A 19,707-nucleotide genomic window follows, 5' to 3' on the forward strand; every position below is an offset into this window, starting at 1 on the left:
ACCGAAACCACAGCTCCCTTTCCACATCTAGGCCCCACAAAACTTTCCATGGTTTACCCCAGACACTTCACATGCCCTGGTTCAATACATTGACAGCACGTGGACCCCGGTATACCACATCTTTTCAGTTCATTCTATTCCTTACACGCCTTTCACCCTCCTGTATGTTCAGGCTCCGATCGCTCAAAATCTTTTTCACTCCATCCTTCCTCCTTCAGTTCGGTCTCTCACTTCTCGTTCCCTCTACCTCTGACACATATATCCTCTTTGTCAATCTTTCCTCACTCATTCTCTCCATGTGACCGAACCATTTAAATACACCCTCTTCTGCTCTCTCAACTACACTCTTTTTAGTACAATACATCTCTCTTACTTACTCGATCAAACCACTTCACACTACATATTGTCCTCAAACATATTTCCAACACATCCACCCTCCTCCAGCCTTGCAACCATATAACATCGTTAGAACCACTATTCCTTCAAACATACCCATTTTTGCCCTCCGAGATAACGTTCTGGCCTTCCACACATTCTTCAACGCTCCCAGAACCTTCGCCCCCTCCCCACCTTGTGACTCACTTCCGCTTCCATGGTTCCATCCGCTGCTAGATCCACTCCAAGATATGTAAAACACTTCACTAACTCCAGTTTTTCTCCATTAAACTTACCTCCCAGTTGACTTGTCCCTCATCCCTGCTGAACCTAATAACCTTGCTCTTATTCACATTTACTCTCAACTTTCATTTTTCACACACTTTACCAAACTCAGTCACCAGCTTCTGCAGTTTCTCACCGGAATCAGCCACCAGCGCTGTATCATCAGCGAACAACAATTGACTCACTTCCCAAGCCCTCTCATCCACAACTGACTACAAACTTGCCCCTCTCTCCAAAACTCTTGCATTCACCTCCCTGACAACCCCATCCATAAACAAGTTTAACAACCATGGAGACATCACGCACCCCTGCCGCAAACCGACATTTACTGGAAACCAATCACTTTCCTCTTTTCCTGCTCGTACACATGCCATACATCCTCGAAAAAAAAAAAAAAACTTTTCACTGCTTCTAGCAACTTACCTCCCACACCATATACTCTTAACACCTTCCACAGAGCATCTCTATCAACTCTATCATATGCCCTCTCCAGATCCATAAATGCTACATACAAATCCATTTGTTTTTATACATTCTTCAAAGCAAACACTTGATCCACACATCCTTTACCACTTCTGAAACCACACCGCTCTTTCCCAGTCTGATGCTCTGTACATGCCTTCACCCTCTCAGTCAATACCCTCTCATATAATTTCCCAGGAATACTCAACAGAATTGTACCTTAGTGATTTGAACACTCACCTTTATCCCCTTTGCCTTTGTACAATAGCACTATGCATACATTCCGCCAATCCTCAGGCACTTCACCATGAACCATACATACATTAAATGTCCTCACCAATCAGTCAACAACACAAGTTACTCCTTTTTTTTTATATATATATATATAAATCCACTGCAATACCATCCAAACCCGCCGCCTTGCCGGCTTTCATCTTCCGCAAAGCTTTTACTACCTCTACTCTGTTTACCAAACCATTCTTCCTGACCCTCCCACATTGCACACCACCTCGACCAAAACACCCTATATCTGCCACTATCTCATCAAACACATTCTACAGACCTTCAAAATACTCACTCCATCCTCTTCTCACTTCACCACTACTTGATATTACCTCCCCATTAGCCCCCTTCACCGATGTTCCCATTTGTTCTCTTGTCTTACGCACTATATTTACCTCCTTCCAAAACATCATTTTATCCTCCCTAAAATTTAACGATACTCTCTCACCCCAACTCTCATTTGCCCTCTTTTTCACCTTTTGCATCTTTCTCTTGACCTCCCGCCTCTTTCTTTTATACATCTCCCAGTCATTTGCACTATTTCCCTGCAAAACTTGTCCAAACGCCTCTCTCTTCTCTTTCACCAATAATCTTACTTCTTCATCCCACCACTCACTACCCTCTTTAATCTGCCCACCTCCCACCTTTCTCTTGCCACAGGCATGAGAAATAGCGCTCTCTGGCCATCTTTCCTACGTACATATACTTATGCATACCTCTCTTTTGAAACTAGGAGGGGGGAGCTGGAAATCCTCCCCCCTCGTTTTTAATTTTCCAAAAGAAGGAACCGAGAAGGGGGCCAAGTGAGGATATTCCCTCAAAGGCTCAGTCCTCTGTTCTTAACGCTACCTCGCTAACGCGGGAAATGGCGAATAGTATGAATATATATATATATATATATATATATATATATATATATATATATATATATATATATATATATATATATCTATATATATACACACACACACACAAACTCACTTGATCGCCGTTTTCCGAGTTAGCCAGGCAGTGCCAGGAACAGATGAAGAAAGGCCCCATTCTTTCACATCCATTCTCTAGCTGTCATGTGTAATGATGAACCGGACTCCGCCTGCTAGTGGTTACACCGCAAGTGAAAATTTCACCTTTGGTTGGGTGCATGATCTTAGTTGACAAAAGGATGAAATAGTCTCATCGAAAACCTTCTCGCTGAAAAGTAGTCTACCATTTCTTTGCTTCTTATTGCAACGCAGACTCGAAGCAGCAGGATGACCACCCAAAAAGGGATCCTGTGATAATAATGATGATAATGATAATAATAGTAATCAGGGAAATTTTTTCCGTCTTAGTATCAGGAATAAATGAACGACGGGTTTCATTTGCACACATACCCTCTGTATCTATTGTGAATATACGGAAACTAGGGCCTACCGTCCACAGCTAAGCCCCACACACTGTTCTGTGGTTTACCTTGATCACTTCATAAGCCGTGGTTCAACCCACTGACAGAACGTCGGCCTTTATATACCGCTTCGATCAAGTATATCCTATCGCATGCACGGCTCTTACCTTCCTTTATGATTAGAATCAGACACTTGGTTTCAGCCAAAGCCAGAACATCCAGGTTAATCTTGTGTCATAACCCCTATTATTCTCTTTTCATTGTGGTTACATCCACTCACATTCAGACAAAATAAGCGAGCAAGAGTGAAAGGAGTGGCATTTGAATAAACAGCAGAAACGGGAGGGCAAACAACTTCAAAAGCCACAAAAGCGCCATGAGAGAAGGAACTGTAATAAACAGCGGAAACAGTAGTACAGAGTAACAGCAGAAGCGCACCATAGACACTGAAGCAGCAGTATCAAACTTAAGACATTCTAAATCAGGAACAGACGCACAAAGTCAATGTTTTCATTCAATTTTGATGCAAACCGAAGCAACAGCAGAATCAACTGCAAGGAGTCAAGAAGCAATGAATGGAATACACGTGGCGTATTCTAGCTTAATTATTCTAGCTTAATTCTACATGAAATAGAATGCAGATGGTAGCTGATAAAGAAACAGTAAATGGAATAAGAGGTTGCAAGGCAGAACTAGACAAAAAGCAGTTGTGAGAAATGCTGTCAGGGTGTATGAATGAAGTGATAGGCGGGAGAAGTGATGACTAAACAAGACAGCCACAAATAAGTATGAACGAAAGTATTTTTTGAAGATTAAAGTCTATAATTGATTATATCCATCGGCAAGTCTGTAGCAAACAAGTGGAATATACGAATAAAGATATTTTGGTCTTATTAAGAGGCTGGCACATTCTAATTGTTATTAGAAGATAGTTAAAAAGTGGACTATTCTGCAAGAGAGTTGAAGTGAACTCGTAATCAAGATATATATTGTGTGTACTCGCAGCAATGTGATGGAGACATCTTATGATTGATGTGTAAGTTGTTCTTAATGACTCTACCCATAAGTTTGAGAATTGAGAAATTGTACTTGTGGCCAGCAATGTGCAGGTGCCACTCTCCCCATGCAGCTTTATCCAACTTTGTGCCAAATAAACCCTTCATCCACCCCCGCTCACTACCTTCGTTTAGCCGCCCTTTTAAAGTAATGAAATTCAGAGGTTAAAAGGACATTATACCGAAAGTTACATTTGGTTATGTGAAATATAAAAGTAAAGGAACTTGGCGTCCATCTGTCAGTTATGTAATCATAGTTGACCCGAGATTAGCCTTATATAGCTAATATCTGTGGGGGATGTGATTGTCATGAAAGTTACTGAAAATGGACGAAGCTCTATGGGTAAGTGGTGCACCAGGGATGAGGCAGTGGCACAACATTTCTCCCTCCACTCCGTATCGATTGGCCCTGTGGCGCATTTATACACGTGGTACTTGCGCAGTCTTCAAAATATCTACTTGCACTGTAACTACAGTTAGATTTGAAGATCCATTGACAATTAATATTTTTCGTTGGAAAGTGAATAATGAGCGGTTATTAGGCAGTGTGTTCCCCGTTTACACAACGTTATTTCGTAATTGTAAAGTGGGCGCGAGTACTGGAACCTGGTAACCTGGGTATCGTCTGCCACAGTCAATAACAAACAGCCAGAACGAGTACGAGAATGAAATGAGAATGTGTATAGGTTCATGACGTAGACTCACGCAGTGACCGCTTATGTAGAACTGTGTAGTAGTCGTTGTATGTGTGTAGCACAAGGTGTCTTTAATGTTTAATCATGTGGACATTGCTTATGCATAGAAATAGTCACTAGAATTGTCACGCCTGTTCACCAAGTTTCCGTAGTTGGCTATGCCCAGTTTGTGACCGCACCACCCTCACCTCTTATGTAGTAGATCCTGTGAAGGCAACGTGCTTGGTGTCAAGCCACCCCCCAGTGTCTTGCGTGAAGCCAATGCCTTGCTACCTCTGCTGTTGGCTGCTGTCCCACCGCCGTAGTGGTGTTGCAACGAGAGGAATGCCTGGACTTGACTGGACTGTCTCGGCCTGAGTAAGCCCCCTGTCACCAGTGGTGGCAGATAGGACTTTCAAGTTCATTAGTCAAGCACAGTGCTAATTAATGTGTAGTGATACCCCTGATTTTATTATAATGTGATGTTATACGAACTTTACAACTTCGCATGTGTTTGGTGTACAGGATGAGTGAAGGTGGTTACAAGAAGAGATTTATTTTGATATTTTGGATATTCCTTGCTGTATCGGCTGACTTGTAAACGTGTAGTTTGTTAGAAATAAGGCCTGATGCTTTTATTTTATATATCTGAACCATGAGTTAGCTTGTATATTTTTCCCCTTTATTATATGTTGCATACATCCTTGCCTGTAGGGATTTACATCATGAATTAGAACTTTTTGAGGTTCTCTGATTTAAATCCCTGGTAACATTAGGTTGGTAAAGTACCAGTTGAAGGGCGAATGATACCGTTTTATAGTGGTAATCTAGTGTTTGTAGAATAGGATGACAGTGCTTCAGTGATTATCATATTGTTTTATTCTACAATTATGAGTAAGTTGATCGTGATGAAGGTTAGGGAATATATGGGGGTTATTGGTGTAAAAGAAAGTGAAACACTTGTAGGAATCAACGGACCTTTTGAAAACCTCGTGTCATTTTCAGTGTTATTTGAAAATGAAAATGAATGTTTTGATTAGTGTTTACATCACCTGTAAGCACATAGAATGAATGTTTTGGGCCCTTGCTATGTAGCTGCACACGAAAATGTTATGTGTACTGATTGTAGCATTAAAAGTGTAGATAAATATCTATAGTTAAGCTGAGACGTCCAAAGTTTCTGTTGATTTCCATGAGCGTTTCATCAAATTTTACTTAAAGAATTCCAAATATTCCCTGATCCTTATAACCTTCTGCTGTTCCCATACTTACTATTTTAGAATAAAGGAATTGATCCTAATGACACTGCAACACACTTGTGTTCTATTCTTTAAAGACTAATCCTTAGCCACAAAACAGTATCACTTATATTCCAAAGGTAGTGGAGTGGCGTTGTTGAACTGGTACTTGACCTGTTGGTCTGCAGCACAAGCGTCACTGTACATGCAGTTTTGTGATGGTAGTTTTGGGAGCCTTGTCATGAGCCTACTCATAGGTCTTATGCTAGGGAGCTGCATAGATGATAAAAATTATATTTGCTCTCCTTAGTCTTCATATTAAATAAAGACATAAACTTAGTATTTAAGATATGTTTAATTACGAGTAATATTTGTCCTTAAAAAATTGAGTTCTTTAAGTTTGTAAAATCCCATATTAGATTTGTTTAACAACAGTCCTGAATCTCCAGGAATACATTAACAATTAGCAGAACCAAGTGAAATATTAATCTTCAGAAAGGTTGTTCAGTTTCCTGACGGAAGATTAACTACTGTATGTACTGTACTGGTTATTACTTGAGTAGCTTGATCAAATTGATAAATTTTGTGATAGATTCTTCAGCATTGTTGCTGTTGGGACTCAGATATTGGAAATTTTGAGCAAAGGCTGCTAAAGTCTTTGGGAAAGATTTGCTGTAGGTGACACACAGGTGTAAGGATATATGTGGAGTTACATCGATTGTTGATGTTAGTACCTCTGAAAAAATTTGCATACCACCAGCTAATGAATTAACCTTTGGTTATTGTGCGCCTCCATTGACTCTGGGATGTCTAATGGTGCTATACAAAGAGTTGAATTTATTCTTGTGCCATTTCATTATACATTCACCAACATTTCCAGTAGATGAAATGTTTATGTAAATATCAAGATTCTTTCAGATATCATTTCACATAAATGAAAAGATGAGAATTTTTATTTTAGCAAAAGTTGTCAGAGAGCTGCTATTCATTGCCATCTGGAAGTGCAGGAGTAACTCTCTCCTATGTGTAAAAAAAATGAGAAAAATCCAGAAAAATATTACGTTTCATTTTTAAGTTATGATAAACCCTAAAAGCAGTATACCTCTCTCTCTTGGTGTAGTAGGATTTAGTATGAATTGCGTTGAGGTGAATGGGCCTTTTGTATCGTAGATTTTTTGTGTGTGGTTTCTCTTAAATATATACATTCATAAGTTTTCTTATGCACATCACATACTTTATATTTTTTTCTTTTTAAGGCTCTAGTCAAAAGTGTACATCATGGCTTAATTGAAATATGGAAAGGATTATGAAAATGAAAACAAAGAGATAAGGCAAAATTATTATGAATTTTGGAGGAAGTGAAAAACCTGTCTTTTGAACTGTGCCAGGCCATAGTTACCAGGAAAAACATTAGAGGGTAGAAAGTTCCAAAGCTTCAGGGTGTTGGGAGTTGAGTATTAGTTATCACGCTTATAATTGATGATATTGATAATTATAATACTAAAGTATAGTATTATATCAATGAATGTTTGTTTATTCTAAAACTAACTAAATTTTGATTAACTTGTTTCACTTGGGGAGAGAGTGTGGAAGCTTATCTAATTTACACCTTTCATGGTGATACATGGTGGTGACTGGGATATATATTTCCAGCAATGGAAAGAGAGTACTGGCAACATCATTGGCTGACTGTTGAAATCAAATGTTAGATTGGAATTCTTATGACAGCAGTAAGCTTTAAAACACCAGTTGATGATAAAAGTAATGAACAGTGCATTGCCATGTGTATTGCATACTATAACACCAGGACAAATTTCTATGACCGAGTTCTGGTATCACTCAGGACATGCAACCAGCCAGGCTATGCTGCTTCCAGTAAGAGGGAAATGTAGATACTTTTGGAGCTTGAAGTTCTTTGATGAGACTGTATTTCTAATGATACAACCTCACCAAAGGTGACTTTTCACACACGGTGTAACCTTTTGTAGGCAGAACCTAGTAACACCTGCATTGCCATTTGATGATTTTATCAGTTTAAGGTTTAAAACAGTGAAACCAATCAACTGTACATAATCCTCAACAGGGGGACTCTGCCCTAACTCTAGCCTTCATCACTGTAAGCCAGAGATGAACAGTAGTCTGAAAATATTGAATGGAAGCATGGTGACTCCAGTAATAACAATGCCCTTTTTTTTTTCATTATTGAGTGAGGAGAACTGGCTCGTTTAACATTCATGATATTTTGTATGCTCCTGGCTTTCATGGAACCATAGTTATGATTCTTTTTTCTTTTCAGATATTACTGGTACAGTGTTTGTTTTAGAGTAACTACTCTTAGTACAGTCAGCTCAACTAAACTTCCTAATACAACTCTTAACTTAGCCTCATATTTTATTGCAAGAGGACATATGAATTTCTTTGCTTCTCCCATTTGATATGATATACCTATTCATACAGGGTAGGGAAAGAGCTTGTGACATCCAGACTTTTGATGTTATTCATCAGATAGATTAATCTTGAGTTGGTGTAGTCAAGTAACACCTACACATATATATATTTTTCATACTTGATCACTGTTTCCTGTATTAGCAAGGTAGCGGCAGGAACAGATGAAGAAAGGTCACATCCATTCTCTGGCTGTCACGTGCGATGCACCATAACCACAGCTCCCTAACCACATTCGGGTCCCACATTCCTTTCTGTGGATTACTCCGGACCCTTCACATTTCCTGATTCAGTCCGCTGACTGCATTTCATGTTCTCATTCTCTCATACAACTTACTAGGTGTACTCAACAAACTTATACCTTTGTAGTTTGAACCCTCACCTTTATCCAATGGCATTTTTCAAACATTCTGGCAGTTCTCAGGCACCTAACCATGATCCATACCAACATTGAAAATCCTAACAATCATCAACTACACAGTCACCCACTTTTGTTATAAATTCAACTGCAGTACCATCCACTCCAGTCACCTTGCCACATTCATCTTTTGTAAGGTTTTCACCACCTTTTCTCTTTTCACTAAACCAGTCTCGAGTCTCTCATCTTGCATACCACCCCAACTCAAACACCCTATATCTGCCACTTTATCAACAAGCAGTTTTAATAGTCCTTCAAAATATTTGCTCCATCTCACTTCATCACAACCTATTATTGCTTTCCCTTTCACTCCCTTCTCCATACATTATCTATATTATCATCTCTGATGCTTGTTCCCTTGAGGAGCTTTCTCAAGTGGATGGCCACAGCAAAAGAGTCTCCATAACAGATGAACTCCACTGCTGCTTTATAGCACTTGTTATCATTTGTTCTTTTTTTTTTTTTTTTGCACATTTACCTTTTACCAAAACATCTTATTCTCCCTAAAGTTTACTAATGCTCACTCAGCCCAACTTTTATTTGCCCTCTTTTTCAGCCCATGCATCTGCTGCTTTTTTTATACATTCCTCAATTATTTGCACTACTTCCCTGTAAGAACTTTCCAAATACCTCTCTTTTATCTCTCTAGCAACTTTACCTCTTCCCACAGCTCATTTCCTTTTCTAATCTGCCCAGCTCCTGCCTTCCACATGCCATATGCATTTCTTGCACATGTCATCACTGCTTCCTTGAACACCTCTCATTCCTCACCCACTCCCCTTGCTTCATTTTCTCTCACCTTTTGCCATTTTACTTCCAATCTCTCTTGGTATATCTTCACACAAGTCTCTTTTCCAAGCTCACTGACTCTCATCACTCGTCTCACCTACACCATTTCCTATTTTCCAAAAACCTCTACAAATCTTCACCCTCGCCTTCACAAGATAGTAAACAGACATCCACCAGCTGCCCCTCTCAGCACATTTATATCAAAGTCTTTCTTTTACATACCTGTCAGTTAATGTGTAATCCAATAATGCTTGTTGACCATCTTTCCTACTCATATACGTATACCTATTTATGTCACTCTTTTTAAACCAGGTTTTCCCAGTCACCAGACCTTTTCTGCACAGAACTTCACATACTGTTCACCATTTCCTTTCATAACATTGAATTACCAATCCCCCACAATTACACCCTTAACTGCCACATTACTCTTGTATTTAAATTACCCATCATTGATATCTGGACTGCTTCATCAAAACTGTAGACACACCCACTCAGCTGCTCCCAAAACTTTTGCCACTCATTATCTTACTTATATATTATCCCTGGGGGTAGGGGAGAAAGACTACTGCCCACGTATTTCCTGCTTGTCATAGAAGGCAATTAAAAGGGGTGGGAGCAGGGAGGCTGGAATTCCTCCCTTCTGCTTTGCTTTCCAAAAGAAGGAACAGATAGAGAGGCCAAGTGACAATTTTTCCCTCTAAGGCTCAGTCATCTGTTCTTGATGCTACCTCTCTGACATGGGAAATGGGGCGAAAGATCTGGGAGCATTGAAGAATGTGTGGAAGTCGAGAACATTATCTCGGAAAGCAAAAATGGGTATGTTTGAAGGAATAGTGGTTCCAACAATGTTCTGTGGTTGTGAGGTGTGGGCTATGGATAGAGTTGTGCGGAGGAGGGTGGATGTGCTGGAAATGAGATGTTTGAGGACAATATGTGGTGTTGTGAGGTGGTTTGATCGAGTAAGTAATGAAAGGGTAAGAGAGATGTGTGGTAATAAAAAGAGTGTGGTTGAGAGAGCACAAGAGGGTGTTTTGAAATGGTTTGGTCACATGGAGAGAAAGAGTGAGGAAAGATTGACCAAAAGGATATATGTGTCAGAGGTGGAGGGAATGAGGAGAAGTAAGAGACCAAATTGGAGGTGGAAAGATGGAGTGAAAAAGATTTTGAATGATCGGGGCCTGAACATGCAGGAGGGCGAAAGGCGTGCAAGGAATAGAGTAAATTGGAACGATGTTGTATACTGGGGTCGACGTGCTGTCAATGGATTGAACCAGGGCATGTGAAGCGTCTGGGGTAAACCATGGAAAGTTCTGTGGGGCCTGGATGTGGAAAGGGAGTTGTGGTTTCGGTGCATTATTACATGACAGCTAGAGACTGAGTGTGAACGAATGTGGCCTTTGTTGTCTTTCCTAGTGCTACCTCACGCACAAGAAGGGGGAGGGGGTTGTTATTTCATGTGTGGCGGGGTGGCAGTGGGAATGAATAAAGGCAGACAGTATGAACTATGTACATGTGTATATATGTATATGTTTGTGTGTGTATATATATGTATACGTTGAGATGTATAGGTATGTATATTTGCATGTGTGGACGTGTATGTATATACATGTGTATGTGGGTGGGTTGGGCCAATCTTTTGTCTGTTTCCTTGCGCTACCTTGCTAACGTGGGAGACAGCGACAAAACAAAATAAAATGATAATATAAAATAAGATAAATGAATATATATATATATATATATATATATATATATATATATATATATATATATATATATTTTTTTTTTTTTTTTTTTTTTTTTTTTTTATACTTTGTCGCTGTCTCCCGCGTTTGCGAGGTAGCGCAAGGAAACAGACGAAAGAAATGGCCCAACCCCCCCCCCCCATACACATGTACATACACACGTCCACACACGCAAATATACATACCTACACAGCTTTCCATGGTTTACCCCAGACGCTTCACATGCCTTGCTTCAATCCACTGACAGCACGTCAACCCCTGTATACCACATCGCTCCAATTCACTCTATTTCTTGCCCTCCTTTCACCCTCCTGCATGTTCAGGCCCCGATCACACAAAATCTTTTTCACTCCATCTTTCCACCTCCAATTTGGTCTCCCTCTTCTCCTCGTTCCCTCCACCTCCGACACATATATCCTCTTGGTCAATCTCTCCTCACTCATTCTCTCCATGTGCCCAAACCATTTCAAAACACCCTCTTCTGCTCTCTCAACCACGCTCTTTTTATTTCCACACATCTCTCTTACCCTTACGTTACTTACTCGATCAAACCACCTCACACCACACATTGTCCTCAAACATCTCATTTCCAGCACATCCATCCTCCTGCGCACATCTCTATCCATAGCCCACGCCTCGCAACCATACAACATTGTTGGAACCACTATTCCCTCAAACATACCCATTTTTGCTTTCCGAGATAGTGTTCTCGACTTCCACACATTTTTCAAGGCTCCCAAAATTTTCGCCCCCTCCCCCACCCTATGATCCACTTCCGCTTCCATGGTTCCATCCGCTGACAGATCCACTCCCAGATATCTAAAACACTTCACTTCCTCCAGTTTTTCTCCATTCAAACTCACCTCCCAATTGACTTGACCCTCACCCCTACTGTACCTAATAACCTGATATATATATATATATATATATATATATATATATATATATATATATATATGTATATATATATATTTGCTCTACCTCGCAAACGCGGGAGACAGCGACAAAGTATAAAAAAAAAAATATATATATATATATATATATATATATATATATATATATATATATATATATATATATATATATATATATATCCCTCAATTATTTGCACTACTTCCCTGTAAGAACTTTCCAAATACCTCTCTTTTATCTCTCTAGCAACTTTACCTCTTCCCACAGCTCATTTCCTTTTCTAATCTAATTAAGAAAAAAATAATGAGAGGGGAGGATTTCCAGCCCCCCGCTCCCTCCCTTTTAGTCACCTTCTACGACATGCAGGGAATACGTGGGAAGTATTCTTTCTCCCCTATCCCCAGGGATAATATATATATATATATATATATATATATATATATATATATATATATATATATATATATATATATATATATATATATATAATCCCTGGAGATAGGGGAGAAAGAATACTTCCCACATATTCCCTGCATGTCGTAGAAGGCACTAAAGGGGGAAGCAGGAGCTGGAAATCATCCCCTCTCGTTTTTGATTTTCCAAAAGAAGGAACAGAGAAGGGGGCCAAGTGAGGATATTCCCTCAAAGGAGGCTCAGTCCTCTGTTCTTAACACTACCTTGCTATCATGGGAAATGGCAAATAGTATGAAAAAATATATATATATATATATATATATATAGATTGAGTGCAAGGAATAGAGTGAATGGGAACGATGTGGTATACCGGGGTCAATGTGCTGTCATTGGATTGAACCAGGGCATGTGAAGTGTCTGGGGTTTTATGGGGCCTGGATGTGGAAGGGGAGCTGTGGTTTTCTAGCATTACACATGACAGCTAGAGACTAAGTGTGCATGAATTTGGCCTTTTTTGTCATTTCTTAGTGCTACCTTGCACTCACACCCACTGGGGAGGGTGGGGGTGCTATTTCATGTGTGGCAGGGTGGCTACGGGAATGGATGAAGGCAGCAAGTATGAATATGTACATGTGTATATATATGTATATGTCTGTGTATGTATATGTATGTATACATTAAAATGTATAGGTATGTATATGTGCATTTGTGGGCATTTATGTATATACATGTGTATGTGGGTGGGTTTGGGCCATTCTTTCATCTGTTTCTTTGCACTGCCTTGCTAACGTGGGAGATGTCAATTAGGTATAATAGATAAGAAATGAGAAAATTATATATGTATATACATGTGTATGTGGGTGGGTTTGGCCAATCCTTGTCTGTTTCCTTGCGCTACCTCACTAACTCAGGAGATGGCAGTTAAGTATGATAAATGAAAATTTTATTATTTATTTATTCATTGAAATGGTTTGATCACATGGAGAGAATTAGTGAAGAAAGATTGACAAAGAAGATATATGAGTCAGAGGTAGAGGGAACGAGGAGAAGCTGGAGACCAAATTGGAGGTGGAAGGATGGAGTGAAGATTTTGAGTGATTGGAACCTGAACATGCAGGAGGGTGAAAGTCGTGCAAGGAATAGAGTGAATTGGAATGATGTGGTAAACTGGGGTCGACATGCTGTCAGTGGATTGAACCAGGGTATGTGAAGCATCTGGGGTAAACCATGGAAAGTTTTGTGGGGCCTGGATGTGGAAAGGGAGCTGTGGTTTTGGTGCATTGCACATGACAGCTAGAGATTGAGTGTAAACGAATGTGGCCTTTTTTGTCTTTTCCTAGTGGGGTGCTATTTCATGTGTGATAGGGTGCCAACGGTAATGGATGAAGGCACCAAGTATGAATATGTACATGTGTATATATGTATATGTCGGTGTATGCATATGTATGTATACATTGAAATGTATAGGTATGTATATGTGCATGTGTGGGTGTTTATGTATATACATGTTTATGTGGGTGGGTTGGGATATTCTTTTATGGTTTTCCTTGCACTGCCTTGCTAATGAGGCAGATGGTGATTAAGTATAATATAATGAATAACTTAATCACTGTTTCCTGCATCAGCAAGGTAGCACCAGGAAACAGAAAAAGAATGACCCATCCACTCATACACACATAAACATCCATACACACACACATGTACATATCAACATGCAGTACACAAATGCATAAACATCCACAGACATATACATATATACTTTTTCTTTCTTTCATACTATTCGCCATTTCCCATGATAGCGAGGTAGTGTTAAGAACAGAGGACTGGGCCTTTGAGGGAATATCCTCACCTGACATATATACACATATACATATATACACATATACATATTCATACTTGCTTCCCTTCAGCCATGTCTAGCGCCACTCTGCCCCACAGGAAACTGCATCACTGCCCCACACTTCAACGAGATATTGCCAGGAAAACAGACAAAAAGGTTGCATTTGTTCACATTATTATATTCTGGAATGTCTTTAGCTGTCATGTATAAGGCACCGAAACCACGTCTCCCTATACACATCCAGGCCCCACAGACCTTTCCATGGTTTACCCCAGACATTTCACATGCCCTGGTTCAGTCCATTGTCAGCACGTTGACCCCGGTATATCATATTGTTCCAATTCACTCTATTCCTTATATGCCTCTCACCCTCCAGTATGTTCAGGCCCCAATCGCTCAAAATCTTTTCCACTATCCTTCCACCTCCAATTTGATCTCCCGCTTCCCCTTTTTCCCTCCACCTTTGACACATATATCCTCTTTGCCAGTCTTTCCTCACTCATTCTCTCCATATGTCCAAATCATTTCAACACACCCTCTTCTGCTCTCTCAACCACTCTTTTTATATCCACAAATCTCTCTTACCCTTTCATTACTTACTCGACCAAACCACCTCACACCACATATCCTCAGACATTTCATTTCCAACTCATCCACCCTCCCTTGTACAAACCTATGTATATCCCATGCCTTGCAACCATATAACATTGTTGGAACTACTATTCCTTCAGACATACCCATTTTTGCTCCAAGATAATGGTCTCTCCTTCCACACATTCTTCATCACTCCCAGAACCTTTGCCCCCCTCCTCCACCCAGTGAGTCACTTCCACTGCCATGGCTCCATTTGCTGCTAAGTCCACTCCCAGATATCTAAAACACTTCACTTCCTCCAGTTTTTCTCCATTCAAACTTACATCCCAATTAACTTATCCCTCAACCCTACTGAACTCAATAACCTTGCTCTTATTCGCATTCACTGTCAACTTTCTCCTTTCACACACTTTACCAGACTCAGTCACCAAATTCTGTAGTTTCTCACTCGAATCAGCCACTAGAGTTGTATCATCAGTGAACAACAACTGACTCACTTCCTAGGCCCTCTCATTCCCAACCAACTGCATACTCACCCCTCTCTCCAAAACTCTTGCATTTACCCCCCTAACCACCCCATCCATGAACAACCTTGGGGACATCACTCGCCCCTACCATAGACCATCATTCACTGGGAACCAGTCACTCTCCTCTCTTCCAACTCGTACAGATGCCTTACGTCCTTGGTAAAAACTCAGTCACCAACTTCTGTAGTTTCTCACTCGAATCAGCCACTAGAGTTGTATCATCAGTGAACATCAACTGACTCACTTCCCAGGCCCTCATATCCCCAACTAACTGCATACTCGCCCCTCTCTCCAAAACTCTTGCATTTACCCCCCTAACCGCCCCATCCATAAACAACCATGGGGACATCACACACCTCTGCCATAGACCACCATTCAATGGGAACCAGTCACTCTCCTCTCTTCCAACTCGTACACATGCCTTACATCCTTGGTAAAAACTTTTCACTGCTTCTAGCAACTTACCTTCCACGTTCCACAAAGCATCTCTATCACCTCTATCATATTCCTTCTCCAGATCCATAAAAACTACATAAAAGTCCATCTGTTTTTCTAGGTATTTCTCACACACATTTTTAAGAGCAAACACCTGATCAACACGTCCTCTGCCCTGCGTGTCATTGAAGGTGACTTAAAAGGGGTTGGAATGGGGGCTGGAAATCCTCCTCTACAGTTTTTACTTTTCAAAAAAAAGGGAACAGAGAAGGGGGCCAAGTGAGGATTTTCCCTCAAATGCTCTGTCATCCATTCTTAGCACTACCTTGCTAATGCAGGAAGAGATGAATATGTATGAAAATACATCCAAAGTTTGAATGGCTTGGGAGCAAGCAGTGTTTGAATTTTGGAAAACTAATTGTATTTTGGAAATCTTACTTTCATTCATGAACACAAGTAAATGCTGGTAAACCTTACCTAGTGAGACTATTGGGGTGAAATAATTCCATCTTTCTTTGAGTGTCTACAAATCTTTGATTATGTTGCATTGATTTAATAGTAGATTTGAACACAGTTTATGCAATGTTTAGAATATAAACTGTTATTCTGGTATGTTTCAGCTATTTTGGATGGTTCATTGAACTGAGGAGTTAGAATTCTTACCTGTCTCCCTCACTCCGTCAGCTCAAAACATCTAGCATGTAATCAACAAAATGATACCACAAGTTATATTTTTCATACATGATTCACACTAGTTTTCTTCAGTAGGTCCTTATAGAATGCATAAATTGATAATTATCCATATATTCAGAGTATTACTGGAGAAATTAGATGAAGTAGATGGAGACCTAACCTCCTTTCAGTCGTAAGAGACGGTGTTTGGTTCATAACATTCAAGATATAATTGATACAATGGTAGTTTATTGTATTCTTCATGTATGATTTTCTGTGCATTTTTGTTTTGTTTTTATTTTTTATTATAACTAGTCACTGTCTCCTGCATTAGTGAGGTAGCACAAGGAAACAGATGAAAGAATGCCCAACCCACACACATACACATGTATATACATAAACGCCCCCACCCGCACATATACATACCTATACATTTCAACATATGCATACATATACATATACAGACATATACATATATACACATGCTGCCTTCATCCATTCCTGCCACTCATGAAATGGCACCCCCCTCCCCCGCGCGCACGCGTGAGGTAGCACTAGGAAAAGACAACAAAGGCCACATTCGTTCACACTCAGTCTCTAGGTGTCATGTGTAATGCACTGAAACCACAGCTTCCTTTCCACATCCAGGCCCCACAAAACTTTCCAGGATTCACCCCAGACGCCTCACATGCCCTGGTTCAATCCATTGACAGCACATCGACCCCAGTATACCATATTGTTTCAATTCACTCTATTCCTCACATGCCTTTCACCCTCCTATATGTTCAGGCCCCGATCGCTCAAAATCTTTTTCACTTCATCCTTCCACCTTCAGTTTAGTCTCCCACTTCTCCTTGTTCCCTCCACCTCTGACACATATATCCTCTTTGTCAATCTTTCCTCACCCATTCTCTCCATGTGACCAAGCTATTTCAATACACCCTCTTCTGCTCTCTCAACCACATTCTTTTTATTACCACACATCTCTCTTACCCTCTCACCACTTACTCGATCAAACCACCCCACACCACAAATTGTCGTCAAACATTTCATCTCCAGCACATCCACCCACCTTGGATGGTATAGTAGTGGAATTTAATAAAAAAGGGGGTGACTGTGTTGTTGACTGGTTGGTGAGGATATTCATTATATGTATGGTTCATGGTGAAGTGCCTGAGGATTGGCGGAATGCATGCATAGTGCCATTGTACAAAGGCAAAGGGGATAAAAGGGAGTGCTCAAATTACAGAGGTATAAGTTTGTTGAGTATTCTTGGGAAATTATATGGGAGGAAATTGATTGAGAGGGTGAAGGCATGTACGGAGCATCAGATTGGGGAAGAGCAGTGTGGTTTCAGAAGTGGTGGAGAATGTGTGGATCTGGTGTTTGCTTTGAAGAATGTATGTGAGAAATACTCAGAAAAACAGATAGATTTGTATGTAGCATTTATGGATCTGGAGAAGGCATATGATAGAGTTGATGGAGATGCTTTGTGGAAGGTAATAAGAGTATATAGTGTGGGAGGTAAGTTGCTAGAAGCAGTGAAAAGTTTTTATCGAGGATGTAAGGCACGTGTACGAGTAGGAAGAGAGGAAAGTGATTGGTTCCCAGTGAATGTTGGTTTGAGGCTGGGGTGCGTGATGTCTCCATGGTTGTTTAATTTGTTTATGGATGGGGTTGTTAGGGAGGTGAATGCAAGAGTTTTGGAGAGAGGGGTAAGTATGCAGTCTGTTGTGGATGAGAGAGCTTGGGAAATGAGTCATTTGTTGTTCGCTGATGATACAGCACTGGTGGCTGATTCAGATGAGATACTGCAGAAGCTGGTGACTGAGCTTGGTTAGGTGTGTGAAAGAAGAAAGCTGAGAGTAAATGTGAATAAGAGCAAGGTTATTAGATTCAGTTGGGTTCAGGGACAAGTCAATTGGGAGGTAAGTTTGAATGGAGAAAAGCTGGAGGAAGTGAAGTGTTTTAGATATCTGGGAGTGGACTTAGCAGCATATGGAAACATGGAAGCAGAAGTGATTCAAAGGTTGGGGGAGGGAGCGAAGGTTCTGGGAGCGCTGAAGAATGTGTGGAAGGTGAGAACGTTATCTCGGATAGGAAAAATGGGTATGTTTGAAGGAATAGTGGTTCCAACAATGTTATATGGTTGTGAGGCATGGGCTATAGAGAGGGTTATGTGGAGGAGGATAGATGTGCTGGGAATGAGATGTTTGAGGACAATATGTGGTGTGAGGTGGTTTGATTGAGTAAGTAATGAAAGGGTAAGAGAGATGTGTGGTAATAAAAAGAGTGTGGTTGAGAGAGCAGAAGAGGGTGTTTTGAAATGGTTTGGTCACATGGAGAGAATGAGTGAGGAAAGATTGACAAAGAGGATATATGTGTCAAAGGTGGAGGGAACGAGGAGAAGTGGGAGACCAAATTGGAGGTGGAAGGATGGAGTGAAAAAGATTTTGAGCGATTGGGGCCTGAACCTGCAGGATGGGGAGAGCCATGCAAGGAATAGGGTGAATTGGAATGATGTGGTATACCAGGGTCAATGTGCTGTCAATGGATTGAACCAGGGCATGTGAAGCATCTTGGGTAAACAGTGGAAAGTTTTGTGGGGCCTGGATGTGGAAAGGGAGCTGTGGTTTTGGTACATTACACATGACAGCTAGAGTGTGAATGAATGTGACCTTTGTTGTCTTTTCCTAGCGCTACCTCGTGCTCACAGGGTGAGGGGTGCTGTTTTTCATGTGTGGCTGGGTGGTGACAGGAATGGATGAAGGCAGCAAGTATGAATATGTATATGTGTATATATGTATATGTCTGTGTATGTGTATGTTGGAATGTATAGGTATGCATATGTGCGTGTGTGGACATGTATGTGTATACATGTGTATGTGGGTGGGTTGGGCCATTCTTTCGTCTGTTTCCTTGCGCTACCTTGCTAACACGGGAGACCGACTTAATACGATAAATGATAATATACATATATACACATACATACATACACATATACATATTCATACTTTCTCACCCTCATCCATTCCCGGCACCACCCTGCCTCACAGGCAACAGCATCATCATGTCATGTCAGCAAGGTTGCGCCAGGAAGCAAGAAGAAAAGCCACATCCACTCACATCCATAAACGAGCTGTCATGTGCAATGCTTTATTACA

At 40.5% G+C, this 19,707-nt stretch overlaps 1 protein-coding gene and 1 long non-coding RNA gene across 15 annotated transcripts in view; one reads left to right on the forward strand and one right to left on the reverse strand.

Moving 5' to 3' along the window:
• Positions 1-4,866, reverse strand: part of LOC139749051 (uncharacterized) — a 110,209-nt gene extending 105,343 nt beyond the window's left edge. Inside the window, exon 1 of the long non-coding RNA XR_011712876.1 lies at positions 4,727-4,866. This is a non-coding gene — a long non-coding RNA (uncharacterized lncRNA). The remainder of the gene's footprint in view (positions 1-4,726) is intronic.
• tun (N-terminal glutamine amidase tungus) overlaps positions 1-19,707 on the forward strand; it is a 155,124-nt gene that overhangs the window by 55,718 nt on the left and 79,699 nt on the right. For 2 of the 14 annotated variants that reach the window (XM_071662472.1, XM_071662484.1), the window contains exon 1: positions 4,507-4,895. The exons of 2 other annotated variants lie outside the window; for them this stretch is intronic. The gene's annotated coding sequence lies outside the window, so the exon portion shown is untranslated. 10 more of the 14 variants (XM_071662482.1, XM_071662477.1, XM_071662485.1 and 7 more) reach the window with 10 other exon arrangements.

Source organism: Panulirus ornatus, chromosome 6 (assembly GCF_036320965.1).
Source record: "Panulirus ornatus isolate Po-2019 chromosome 6, ASM3632096v1, whole genome shotgun sequence".
Taxonomy (NCBI): Eukaryota; Metazoa; Arthropoda; class Malacostraca; order Decapoda; family Palinuridae; genus Panulirus; species Panulirus ornatus.